Source organism: Equus przewalskii, chromosome 7 (assembly GCF_037783145.1).
Source record: "Equus przewalskii isolate Varuska chromosome 7, EquPr2, whole genome shotgun sequence".
In the NCBI taxonomy this organism is placed as follows: domain Eukaryota; kingdom Metazoa; phylum Chordata; class Mammalia; order Perissodactyla; family Equidae; genus Equus; species Equus przewalskii.
This window is the reverse complement of record NC_091837.1, coordinates 57,298,266-57,312,142: the sequence shown is the minus strand read 5'-3', so window position 1 is coordinate 57,312,142 and position 13,877 is coordinate 57,298,266. Positions and strand designations below refer to the sequence as shown.

The following is a 13,877-nucleotide window of genomic DNA, read 5'->3' as shown; positions in this document are numbered from 1 at the left end:
TGACTTCTTAATAAAAGGCAACATCACAGAATGTTGTACTATAGTAAAAGTATAGTTGATATTTTATCATCTGGAAACCTGGCTTATTCTGTATTTCTGCATATCTATTATACAATAATGATGATTAATATTTATTAGTGTAACCCTGAGCCCAGAGGATCATTCCAAATGATTAAAGATAGGGTAAGTCATATGCCTTCATCTTTAAGCATTTTTATTATGTTCTAATTCCTTAAAAATCAGTAATCCAGTTGATGGGGTTTCCTTTTGGGTACAGGCAAAAAGTTCATAGTTTAATCCTACATATTACTTTTAACAATGATAAATAAATATGGAAACTGTCTATTGACCAGAATATCGTTTTTTGTAATTTTGCCAGATAAGCAGTCCATTGAAAGTTCTTACAAATAATTAATAATAACACCCATTATTTAGTGCTTATTCACCGTTATTATGTGCTAAGCTCTGTGTGTTTCTCATCTAGTTTCATTTAACATTAACTCAAACCATGCAGGGTGTGTAGTTATTATCCCCATTTCACAGATTAAGAAACTCAGAGAGGTTAAGTAAATTGCTCAAGGTCACACAGGAAGTGGTAGAACCCAGACTCGAACCTATGGCTGTCTTACTTAGCTGCCTTACTCCCAAGCTTGGGCTCTTAGCCACCATGCACTACTAGACTGCCTTTTATACATAGCTGCTCCTAAATACTTTTTTTATGCCCTGTGGTCATACCCTTTCCTTATCAATGGTTCTATGCTAGGCAAATGAATTGTGCCTTATTATTACATGTGCTCTGATATACAAGTCAAGACTGTTTCAACACGAGGGAAAATGTATTGGCGGTAGCACACCACCCCCACTTCTCTGAGGCTGACGGGGTAGAAAGGTCAGACCATCTTTAACATCATTGTTGGAGACATGGGCATTTAGCAGTGTGAAAAGTCCATTGTGAGTCATTTCCCTACATCAGGGCCAGAATGTAGTAATGGAAATGGGACATTTCACTTTTAGTAGAAAATAAAAGCAAAGACTAGGAGGGCTTGCTAGTAATATCTGCAGAGAGAATGACCTGGCAACATTAGCACGTGGCTGAGGGGGATTCTACTCTGTCAGTGGAGACACCTTAAAGTTGGCAGCCTTCTACACTGTTGTGTGTGTGGTGTGGGCTTTTTTTCTGGGCAGAGAGTCCACAACATTGTCAACTCTCTGTGGCATCCACAAGCAAAATAATGGAAGAACCAGCTCATCTAAATTCAGCTTTACAAAAATGATTTTAAAAAAGATATAGTTTGAAAGATATAGTTGAAGATAATTTTTGAGGATGTAATTGTGTATGGTTTTATGTTAACCACTTCAGATAAAGAGACCTGTATGGGCAGTATTGCCTAATGGTTAAGAGCAGTAGATTTTGGAAGTCAGTAATTAGGTTTGAATCGTTATCACTGTCCTATCCATTTCTAACAACTTCTGAGGCTCAACTTCCTCTTCTGTAAAATGTGGACAGGAATATATTCCTTACTACGTTGTTATGGAGATTATATGAGGAAATTTGAATTATCTGTGCAAAGAAAATATAAATTATCTAAATAGAGCAGACAGTCTGACACTTGGGTTCATAGGTACTCAGTAAATGATTATAGTCAGAGCCCCATAGCCTTGATTTTAAAACTTAAAACAGCTAAGCGAATTCAGCCGATATCCAGGGCACATAGAAAACATAACAAAAAGACTAAATTTGTCTAAGTTAAGGAAAGTGAGTTTTCAGCAAAATTGAGGCAGGAAGTATGAGAGAAGGCAGCCGGTTGTTGTGTTGGAAGCGGCTCTCCAGGTTACTGTGGGAGGCTCAGTGGAGGGTGAGGATTCAGGACTGATCGATGGAGCAGTTGCAGGAAGTATGTGATGCTGCTCTGAAGTTAGCTCAGATGCAAGAGTGGGTCACACACCCTTCCAGATTCAGAGGCTCCAGTGTTTAATTATGTAAATAACTTCTCAAGGGGATATTCCGGCTGCTTGCACAGCCATGCTTCATTTATTATAGTTGGGAACATACATGAGTCCTCATATCGAAAAATATGTTAGTTTATAATATTAGTTTAGGATAAAGGAGATGGAAAGGAAGGGCTGGATAGGTAAAAATGCTCCAGAGGTTCCATTGCTCTCACGACATTGTGAGATGGGCAGGCACCATCCTTCACCTCAAGCAGGAGAGAGACCTCTTCAGGGTCAGGCTTCCTCAGCCTGCTTTAAAAGAAGGTGTTAGTGCAAAAGAAGGAAGTGCCTTCACAATATAATTAAAAATTTCCAAACAGCAATTGAAACGGGAAAATACTTTTAATGATAATTAGCAATCTTCAAAACTTGAAGATAGAAGGTAACATTTTAAATTAGCTATTTCCTTTCTGTAACAATTTATATTAAATTTCCTAGCATGGAGCTTGGCACATAGTAGGCTTCACGTGTTTTTTCCTCCCCTGCCCTTTGATTTCTTTCCTGTTCAGTGAAAACTTCTGAGTTCTGTAGGGACCCCAGTCACAATACCACAGTGGTGTTTTCTAATGAGTGACAGGACACATTTACATGATAAAATATCTTTTTTTAAATTTACAAATATATCGTGCATAAGATTTATGTGCCTCTTCAGAGTCAAACATTCTCTGTTCTCCCAGGACATGAAAGCTGAAGCCTTTTAACAACCAGAAACAGTGCATTTTCTTTTCTCTGCAGTAAAAGTCATAGAAAAGTTTATGGCCTTGTCCTCGGCTTTTATGAATGGGAGGCGAAAACACCCACTTCCCTTTCCCAGAGGCTGTTTCAGAGAATAATCTCTTTCCTCGTTCTACTTATATTCTAAGTCCTTGCACAAAGCTATGAATTTATAATTGCTGATTTGACTGAATGTATAATCTCAATCTTAAAGAATTTCAAGTTCTTTTGGCAACCATAGGAAGTTTCCATGTTCCAAAAAGGAATGTTCAGTTTACTTTCTTCTTTGATTAGATGGGATGGTGGTTTTAACCCTATCAGAAGAGGTAAGTTTTGATCGAAAGAAAAATCTAGATAGTATGATGGGATGGTGAGGGAAAACCAAATCCTGATGAATGTTCGGCAAGCAGCAACTTAAAATGGAACTCCTGTCCTTAGTACTATCAGGACGCCCATACTCAGGATTTGTTTACCTTATTCAGACTTAAAGTGATAAACCCCAAATCTCCTATCGTATTGTATTACTTACAGTGGCCAACATCATCTCTTTTCATCCAGATAACCTGTAATTTTGTGTTAGAGCAGAACTTTGGGCTAAATTTTTATTTCTGTAGTCATTAATTTTACATGAACTATGGTAATTTTCTAGTGTCATGTCTTGTTTTTTAAATAGCATATTTTGGTAGCACAATATTGTCCCCAATATTTCCTTAGGGGACAACTTCTAGGCTTATAGCAAATTGGAAAAAGATACTGGATAAAGCTCTAGAAGTCTTAATAAGGCATTTGAGAACCCCCAAATGCCAGGGCGGGTTTGGAGCCCTCAGGATCTCCCTGTGTTTCTCCCTCTAGAAATCTAACATGGAGCTAGAATTAACCTGGATTTTGGAGAGCTTCAGGAGTCCGTGGAAGGGTAGATGAATTTTTGAGAGCTCTAAGCACAGTTTAAAACTTCACAGGAGTGGGTGGCAAGCTGTGGTCTCTATGATCAGATTGCCTGGGTTCCAGTTCTAGATCTGCCACTTGCTGGTTGTACAACCCTGGGAAAGTTATTTGACCTCTCTGTGCCTTAGTTTTCTCATTTATAAAATGAGAAGGTAATAATAGTAGAGTTGTTTGGAGGATTAAATAAATAATTTTTTAAAAGCCAAATAGGGCCTAGCACGTAGTAAATGTGTATATTTAAAAAAGAAAATATCAAAGAAGAGGAAGATCAATATGGCCCAGAGCAGGGGTTGTTAAATTATGGCCCATAGGACAAATCTGGCCTGCCACCTGTTTTTTTGTAAATAAAGTTTTATTGGAACACCACTTTGTCTATTCATTTATGTATTGTCTATGGCTGTTTTCATGATACAACAGCAGAGTTTAGTAGTTGCAGCAGAGACCTAATGGCTTGCAAAACCTAGAATATTTACTATTTGGCCCTTTACAGAGAAAGTTTGCGGGCTCTGAACTATCGTCTTCATTCTTTTACATTGGTATCTTTCCTTTATTCAATAGTAAATGCTTTTGCCACAGATCCAGCAAAAGTGCTTCCAGCTACTCTTTCCCTCTCCAAAGGCGTGAGAGTCTGTAGGTCATGAAACTCCCACGAAGCAGCACATTGTACCAAGCCGACAGGCCGCCCATGTCACAGAATGAATTGTGACTGGATCTTTTGTGGTGGTACTGTGGACCATTGAGACTAATATGAAAATTACCTTCTGAGTATTTATGTGAGATAATTTAATTTTAGAGCTCATAAACAAGATCAGAGTTATGTGGTTTAACAAAAGGTCTCCTTATGTGTACGTACTCTTGCCAAAAACATGATGAAATCCTGAAACTTAAGTACAAACTTAATGTGCACTTTTAGATTTACATGTGGCAAACAGAATTGACTAGTATATCTGTTCATAAATATTCGTGCTGCTATTAGAAGGCACTTGGGAAGCCTGGATGGTTCTATTAAATATGAAAATGATTTCCTCCCTCACTGTGGGGTCCCCTCGCAATAAATACGCCCATACCAAAGTCCCGCAGGCAATTTTTCCTTTTAAAATTTGATGTTCCACAGCAAGCATACTCATCTTTTCCCAGCATCTTGCCTATTCATTTGAACCTGCCCTTGTTTACACTGCCAGCTCATCGTGGTGGGAATTCCTATTTGAGGCTGCCTTGGTGCCATGTCTTCTAGATGTTCCAGAAGCCCAGCAGTATAAAAAAAAAAGATGTCTGCACTGCTTCTGGCTTCAAAATTACAGTAGATTTGATTTATTTACCACCCTTTTTAAGGTAAAATTAAAAACAACATTTAAAATTAAAAACAACCTTTTTTCTTTCAACCCAACTTGAAAACACCAGGCTAAGTCATGCCTACACGTCAACTGGAAAACAATTGGTAGAGGAAAATGTCTTTAAATTAATTCAAAGTTATTCAGAGATACACAACCACTCAGTGATGCACTGATGGTTAGAGGCTGATTTTATTACTATCACTGATGGATAGCAAATGCCATCAGTGATCAATTTCATTCAGCAAGTACCTATTTAGAAGAGACTCTGTCCAAAGCATGTGTGGCTATCCTTCTGTAATTGGACTGGATATATGCGAACTGATGTTTTAATAAACTGACTAAAGTTTCAAAGAAAGACATTTTAGCAATTTTGATTCCCTAAAATAATATATATAATGTAAGCATTTAATCACTATAAATATAATGGCATGTATGAAAAAAGAATGGCAGTCATTTCATTATAAAAAATGCATACTGTATAAAACCTCACTGATAATTAAAAGAAGACCAAAATAAGAAACCATTTTTTTATTTACGCATTGGCAAAGATGAACAAAGTTTGATAATGTGCCATGTGTTGGGTGTGAGGGGAAATGGCTCTTTTTGTACACTATTGGTGTAAGTTTAAACTTGACAAACCTTTTTCGAGGGCAGTTTGGCAATACATATGAAAATGTATTCCTTTGACTCAGGAATTCTACTGCCAAGAGTTTATTCTACAGCTGTACTCACTCATGTACAAAGACATGAGTACACTGATGTTCACTGCAGCATTGTTATAATAGCAAAAAGCTGGAAACAATAAAATCTATAATGCATCTCTTGTGGACTGAACTGTGTCCCCCCAAAGTTCACATGTTGAACCCTAAGCCCGAGTACCTTAGAATGTGACTATATTTGGAGATATAAGAGGTGATTAAGTTTAAATGAGGTCATAAGGGTGACCTTAATCCAATATGACTGGTGTCCTTATAAGAAGAGAAAGAGACCCCAGGGGGCGTGGACACAGAGGAAAGGCCATGTGAGGACACAGTGAGAAGGTGGCCTCCTGCAAGCCAAGGACAGAGGCCTCGGCAGAATCTCACCCTGCTCACACCTTGATCCTGGGCTTCTAGCCTTTACGACTGTGAGAAAATAAATTTCTGTTGTTTCAGCCACCCAGTCTGTAGTACTTTGTCATGGCAGCCCTAGCAAACCCATACAGCATCTATCTAATGAAGTACTATGCAGCCTCAGCATAAGGTATGGTATCCTCCCATTTATTGGATTAAAACATTTTTTTTAAGATATACTTTGGTTGCTGGCGTACCCATAAACATTCTGTGGTCGCGTTTGGGGAGAGATCTGGTAGTGGGACCCGGGAGCAGGTGAGGAGACTTTCATTTTTCATTATATACCATTTTGTATTGTTTGACTGCTTTTACAAGAATTGATAGGTTTTATAATAATAAAGCATCTAGTTAAAATAAATAAAAGCAAAATGACATTCTGCCTAGACTGTAAATATTTCTGGACAGGCACAGGATGGAATACGGCCCACCACCAGTGTATCTACTTATAGAATAGTATTTGTTTTATTGGTGCTTTTTCCCTTTTAAGTTCAGCATTGAGGGATTTATCCTAAGGAAATGACCAGAGATGGGTAAAATGATAGATTTTCAAAGGTGTTCATTGCAGCTTTGTTTATGAGAATGAAATATTGGGGATTTAAACAACAGGGTGTGCGATAAGACTCAGAATTAAGGTTCAATATTATGTGGCACCTTGACATCTGAAACTGGGTGCAGGGAGCCTGAATGGTCTACCTGCAAGTTCCCCTCCATATTCTGCTCTGTCAGATAAGAGACCATAGCCCAAACTGCCTCCTTATCAAGGGTCCAGGCACAGTGCTGCTTGTCCCTGAGAAAACATCTTCATATTTTTTCTCCAAGGTCTTTTCTAGCTGTAATACTGTGAGTCTGTAAGATTATTTTCTAGGAGGATTGCATTCCAGGCTGCAGTGTTGGAATCACATTACAGTCCCTTGAGCATAGTGACACAGAGACACAGGGACCAGGGCCACTTTCAGGACTGCTTGTGAATGTAAACACACACGTACATGTGTATGCACACACACATATGCACAGACACACAGAGACGTACGTGCAGGCTCCTCTCTACTCTCTCTTTGTCCAGCAGAATATAATAACCTGCACCCTAATGTGTCTAGTCAAACCTTGGCTCTTGGGTCTCATGAAATCCCAGGACCATCATTATGATGTTATCAGAGCATTCCAAAGTATTGGTGGGGACATGGTACTCTACATACAGGGACTTCAGAAATAAAGGTAGTCTTTTTTTTCTCCACTATTTTTGCCTTTCAGTATTTTAAAGAACTTGAACGGAAATATTCGTAGCAGTCTTTATCTTACCACCTAGATTCTCATAAAAGAAAGACTTAAGTCCTAGACACTTGAGACCTAGAAAAACAAGCATGCGGTTTTTTAAGAGATCAAATTTCAGTGGAAATAATTAATTTCACAAGTTTTTATTAATATTTAAACTGATAATTCCATACCATAATTTAAAATGTAATACGATAGAGAAGGGAATAAATTAGTAAAGGGAAGCCATAAGAAAACTAACAGAGATGGATTCCAGGAAGCCTTACAGAGTTCAGAACTATTCAAAGGTAACACTGGTGTCCAGTTACCTTTATCCTAGAGAGTGAAAACCTGAGCCTCTCAAATAATTTAGGAGGTAGTTGAACACAGTGGTTGAAAGAGTGATTTTTGGAGTCAGACTGGAATAGTTTAAGGTTCCAGTAGGAATCAAATGATACATTCAAATTAGGTTAATTTATGGGGGATTTAATACAGGGACTATTTACAAGGATAGAGAGAAATTACATCAGATAGTGAGTACCTTGGAACTAGTAACAATGTAGCTGTTACTGCTCCTGGTGTGAAGGGATAAAGTGGTGGGGGCTTCATCCAGGGTTCCGGGAACGCTGAGGCAGAGAGTCATGTACTGTCATGAGAAGAGCAGTGATCTTCAGTTGAGGGACACAGAAGCTTGAAGTGACTCCACAGGGAGGGAGCCCAGGGAATAAGCACCCCAGCCTTAGTCTCCTTCCTCCCTCTGACCTCCCCTCGGTTCCCATCAGCTGAGACGACTGCAATCTGGAAGGCAAGGAAGCCCGTTGATGCAGTTAACACCTGGTTATACAACTGGCACAATTTATAACATTGGTGCAGAGATTAGGGTGGAAAGTGGATCTGGAGGGTCAAATGAAGAGGTCCAGCACGCAGACCCATGTGAATGTGAGTCACAGCCTTGCTATTTCTCAGCCATGTAACTTTGGGCAAGTTATTCAGTCGTCATAAGCTTATTTCCCCATATTTAAAATGGGGTTAATAATACTATCCCAGAGGTGTTGCAAGAATTAAATGAACTAATTTATAGAAAGCCCTTGGTATGATGCTTCACTTGTAGAAATGAGCGATAAATGCTAGCTATTTCATTGTCATCATCATCATCTCCTACTCCGATTATGTTTTTAATTCATGCCTGTCCTGGGCTTGATCTTACAAGGATCTACTGACTAAGACAAGGATCCCTTAGGGGCTGTTTTGATCCCCTGCAAAGGGGAAGCAACATTGTCCTGTCACTTGGCCCAACATTGTCCCAGGGAGTGAGATCTTGGAACCCCCAATTTGATTCCTGTCAGAGGTCTGACAATCATAACGATCCTATCACAAAATGATCTCTCTCATCTTTTTAAAAAATTTTTTTATTTTACACGGCTACATTATGTTGTCAGAGAATAAAAATGTTAATGTCTACTGTCTGGTCACAGCTCTGGAAAGTTCATGAGACGCGCAACGCCACCACAGTTGGGAAAAGGGCAATAGCTTTCATATATTAACTGCCAGGATCCTTGGAATAGTTTCTGAAAAACTGTGTGTGAGCTTTTTCTGGAGCCTAACCATGGGCAATTCATTTTATTTTTGTTTAGAAGTGTGTTGTCTTAAAAATGTCTTTGGAAAAAGTATGTGCACATCTCATAATGAAACATGAAGTGAGTAGAACGTAAACTTTGGTCCAATGGGAAAGCATTACCTTTTGACAGCGTATACAGCTTCATTCATCATAGAAGGATGATGTGTCAGAGAATTTCATAGAGTACTATGTCTTCATAATTATGATTTCTGGTATTGTGGTTATTTTTATAACAACTATATATCCAAACCTCAATCTTGGAACATGGGAGATGAGCCAGGGAACACACTATGTGGGGTTTTAAAGTCAGGTCTCTGGGTCTGTTGGCTCTGCCTCCATCTGAGCTGTCCCCTATTCAGAGGTTTGCAAGTAAAGTTCTTGTTATATGACCCCAAACTTCTACGGCAACGATGTCCCATGATCTCTCCGTACTCCCTCATATCATCCAAAGGTCACCATAACATGCTGCACTGAGGACACTGGGGTCAATATGTGTCCACTACTTCCCTGCTTTGGGGAGGGCAACTGAGGGGAAGACTTTTCATTTTGTTTTTTAATTTCAGAGAATCCTAGTTATCCCATTGCCTTTATTAGAACTGCTTAAGGGATACACCGCCCACTTTCCACAGTTAATGTCAGAATGATGTAAGGAAGAAAATAAAGGTTAAAAATGAACATGTGTGTTGATATTGCAGATTTCTTTTTCTAAGATTCAAAAACCTTTTTGTAATGTATAGTAATTTTGTATAATATCAGATCTTTTAAAAGTTAAAATTTTTTTTTATTGTGGTAACAGTGGTTTATAACATTATATACATTTCTGGTGTACATCATTATATTTCGATTTCTGTGTAGATTACATCATATTCATCACCCAAAGACTAATTACAGTCCATCACCATACACATGTGCCCACTCACCCCTTTTGCCCTACTCCCGCCCCCCTTCCCCTCTGGTAACCACCAATCCAATCTGTTTCTATGTGATTGTTTCTCGTTGTTTTTATCTTTTATTTATGAGTAAGATCATACAGTATTTGACTTTCTCCCTCTGACTTATTTCACTCAGCATAATACCCTCAAGGTCTATCCATGTTCTCACAAATGGCCAGATTTCATCATTTCTTATGGCTGAGTAGTATTCCATTGTGTATATATACCACCTCTTCTTTATCCGTTTGTCCCTTGATGGGCACCCAGGTTGCTTCCAAGTTTTGGCTATTGTGAATATGCTGCAACGAGCTTAGGGTTGCATGTATTATAATATCAGGTTTTAAGTAAAATCCATGTCAGTCCCCTTACCTCACTCCTCAAACACACACACACATACACTCATACACACTCACACACACACATTATGTGCCAAAGAAGAAATCAGCCATTGTGCTTAGAAATGGTGATGGTTTGGTTAACTAAACACCCAAGTACACTCCAGATCTCAGCCAGTGTCAAAGCACAAATGTTGTGGAAAACCAACTCCAGAAGAGCATGGGAGATATTTCCTAACTTCACCAAAGATATTTTTTGTAATGGAAATCTATCATGATGACTCAAACAGTCTCCAAGTTGTGAATTGATTTTGTTCCAAAAGTTCACTTGTAAGCAGTTGTCATCGCTCAGAACTCATTTTTCCATATAAGCAATGTTGTGATGTTAGTTCCATTTCCAGGCTGGTTCCCAAAAGCTTATTTAACACCTGTGCGATTGAACAATGCTGCTCTAGACTCACAGATTATTCGTACCTGAAGGATCTTCAGAGATCAAGTTCAGTAAAAACGTTAAATCATACAAAGGATCGGAGAAGTTAAGTAACTTGTTTAGGGCTATCCAGCAAAGCCAGAATTGGATCCACATCTCCTGACTTTGAGGCGATGCCTTTTCTATTCTACTATAATTTATAAAACTGGACCACTGTTTACCATCTAAAAAGCTTACTTCTGAATAAGTGTGTATCACTATAGCACTTAGAAAATGCTTTCCTAGATATTAGGCTCACAAACTCTTCCCAACAATCTTATGGAGATGGTAGAGCAGATCCTGTCCCCATTGTAAGGGTACAGATGTGGAAGCCACAAGAAGTTAAATAAACTGTCCACAGCTACACAATTAGTAAGTGGAGGACTTGGGATTCAAACCCAGCTCTTCCGAGTCTGAGGCCAGTGTTGGCTCCTCCACTGACCTTGTAGCAGGAATGCAGCCCTTAGGGCTTAGGGTAAGCTAGGGTGTCTCATGCAGGGACTGGTGGGCTGAGGCGGTCAGGACGGAGGCTGGGTCAGCCCTGGAGATGGGTGGGGCCTGCGGAGGGAGACTGCAGTGCCCACGGGGCTGCAGAGATGAGGCAGGGGGATGGGGAGGGGAGACCAAGGACTCTGCTGATAGATAGTACAGTTTAGGGTAGTTCCCAGCGCCATGGCGGGAGCTGGGCATTTGGTGTCCACAGTGTGGGAGGTTGAAATGATGGCAGAGTGGGTGAGTTGTGCTTGCTGTTGATGGGTTCAGGTCATTTGTCCTGAGGAACTGCCTACATGTAAAGGTGCCCTTTCCTTTAAAGATCTTCTGGCATATGGTTGCTGTTTTAATTATAATGTGTGGATTAGGCCATAGCGCCTTGATATGAGTAGGCACTGGTTAAAGATTTAACCTTTAAATCCTTATTGAATTAACCTAACTGAAATTAACCTAAAACTTCACTGTAAACTGATGAAATGGCTACAAAATACCTTTTTTTAAAAAAATGAATCTCCGTTTGAAGAACAAGTGCTTAACTGGGCAATATAAGCTAGTGCTTTTAATGTCCCTCTACAGCTTTATGGATTTTAACTTCTGCCTTTTTAGAAAGAAATGTTTACCTACAAAAAGGAACCTACTTTATCTGGAGGACAAATTGATTACAGCTGTGGCTTTTTTTAAAAACGTTGTTTGCAAATTGTGATTGTGATTTTTTTAAAGTCCCTGAGAGGAAAAAAAAGCATTCAGAAGAGTGCACCTTTCTTTGACGAGTGTCACTGCTCCTTGACTGCCCACCGTCGCGCTGGTTAAAGGTGCCAGCAGGCGTGGGTGTGGGTGTGGGGGTATGTTCGTGAAGATTCCTCCTGCTTGTTTGGTGGTAAAGATGGAGTCGAATTCCAGTCTATGGCTTGGTGGACTAAGACGGGAAGAAATAAAATCTGCAACAGCAGCCTGCGGTCTGGAGGCTCGCTGCAGAACTGAAAATGGTTCCAGAACATCATGTTTCAGTGCCACGTGCCACGTTTCTAAGTATTATGTCATGTTGGAATTTAATTTGCATTCCTCAGTGCTTAATTTTCATCATGAGGGGTCTGTTTGCTCCTGATGCTTTCAATTTATTACCCTGCTATTGCAAAATATATCACTCAAAGTTTCTGAGCCTGTTAATGTCAGGAAAGGGAGGGAAAAACCCTCATGGCAAGACATGGAACTAATTTATGAAATCATTGGAAGGCTGCATCTGCCTTCTCCTTATGTCATTCATTTTACCCCACTATTTCTTCATGCCTCTCTTTTCTCTAATTTTTAATTTTTTCTTGTCCTATACTCCTTTTACTGTTTATGACTCTTATCTTTCTCATCTCCAGGTTTCACTTCATCTTCTGCCTCTTTTCCTGCCTCCTCCTTTCTTTGTGCAATCGTTTCTCTCCCACTCCTCTTCTGATTCTTTGAGTCTCAGGATTTTCTCCCATTGCTCTTCCAGAACTCTCTCGCGGTTACCTCATACCCACCTACTCTGTTTAGTTTACTTATTTTTCTTTCTTCGTCCATAATATTTCCTGGGTTTAATGCTCCTTATTTATTTATTTATTTTTTGGTGAGGAAGATTGTTGCTGAGATAACACCTGTGCCAGTCTTCCTCTATTTTGTATGTGGGATGCTGTGAGCTAACGTCTGTGCCAATCTTCCTCTGCTTTGTATGTGGGAGACCACCATAGCATGGCTTGATGAGCAGTGTGTAGGTCCACGCCTGGGATCTGAACCTGTGAACCCCAGGCCCCTGAAGAGGAGCGCACGAACTTAACTACTATGACACTGGGCTGGCTCCAATCCTCCTTATTTCTAATTATGTCTTGGACTGTAAGAAAGAGAGTCTGGTTCTATCCTAAGATGCTTTTTGGCAAGAGGGGATAATTTTCACAATCTCCTGGTCTAGGGTTATTGAACCATGTCAAAGACATTTGAAAAAAGTTAGTATATAAATTCAAAATATTTGCCACATTTGTATTATTATTCCCGCTAATAATAACTCTATTTAATGATGAGTTACACCTACCTTGCAGGTCTTTCCACTTGGTTATACTAGTTCAAGCAAATGTAATAGCTTCCATTTTGGAGAGGCAGTGCAAAAACTGTGGGAAAAAACATGGACTTGTGAGACAAACAGATGTGAATTTGAATGTGGGCTCTGCCCTTAATTAGCACTGTAATATGGGCAAATTATTGCCACCAGTTATTGATTTATTTTTTTATTATGAAATATCTCAAGTTCACAAAGAAGTGTATACAATAACATCTGTTTATCCACCATTTAACTTTGTCAGGTCTTATCATTTTTCCATATCAATTTCAGATCTCTTTTTTTGGGTTAAGAAATACAGTGTTACAGCAATTACTTAATTGCTCTGATTTGGAGTTTCTTCTACTCTGAAATGGGTCTAATCCTATTTGTATCCCAGAGTCATGAGAATTAAACAGCATGACATATCTAAAGTGTCTGCCAAATGGTAAGTGCTAGAAAACATTAGCATTCTTATGTAGACAGTCATGAATAAATCACGTTAGTGGCCTTTTAAAAACCCCATATGAATTTGTAAAAAAGATAACAATATAATTTTGCTGACTATAGATAGTCCCTAACCTTGATTTTATTATTATAAAAATAAAGGTGATGGACTGGCCC

At 39.2% G+C, this 13,877-nt stretch overlaps 1 protein-coding gene across 2 annotated transcripts in view; it reads right to left on the bottom strand.

Annotated features, from left to right (window-relative positions):
* ZNF397 (zinc finger protein 397) overlaps positions 1 to 13,345 on the bottom strand; it is an 83,666-nt gene extending 70,321 nt beyond the window's left edge. Inside the window, exons 1-2 of one of the 2 annotated variants that reach the window (XM_070629902.1) lie at positions 13,251 to 13,321; positions 7,890 to 8,146 (exon numbers count right to left, since the gene is read on the bottom strand). The gene's annotated coding sequence lies outside the window, so the exon portion shown is untranslated. Of the gene's footprint in view, positions 1 to 7,889; positions 8,147 to 13,250 lie in introns of both variants that reach the window. The other variant, XM_008529447.2, reaches the window with a different exon arrangement.
* Positions 13,346 to 13,877: the final 532 nt, after the last annotated feature.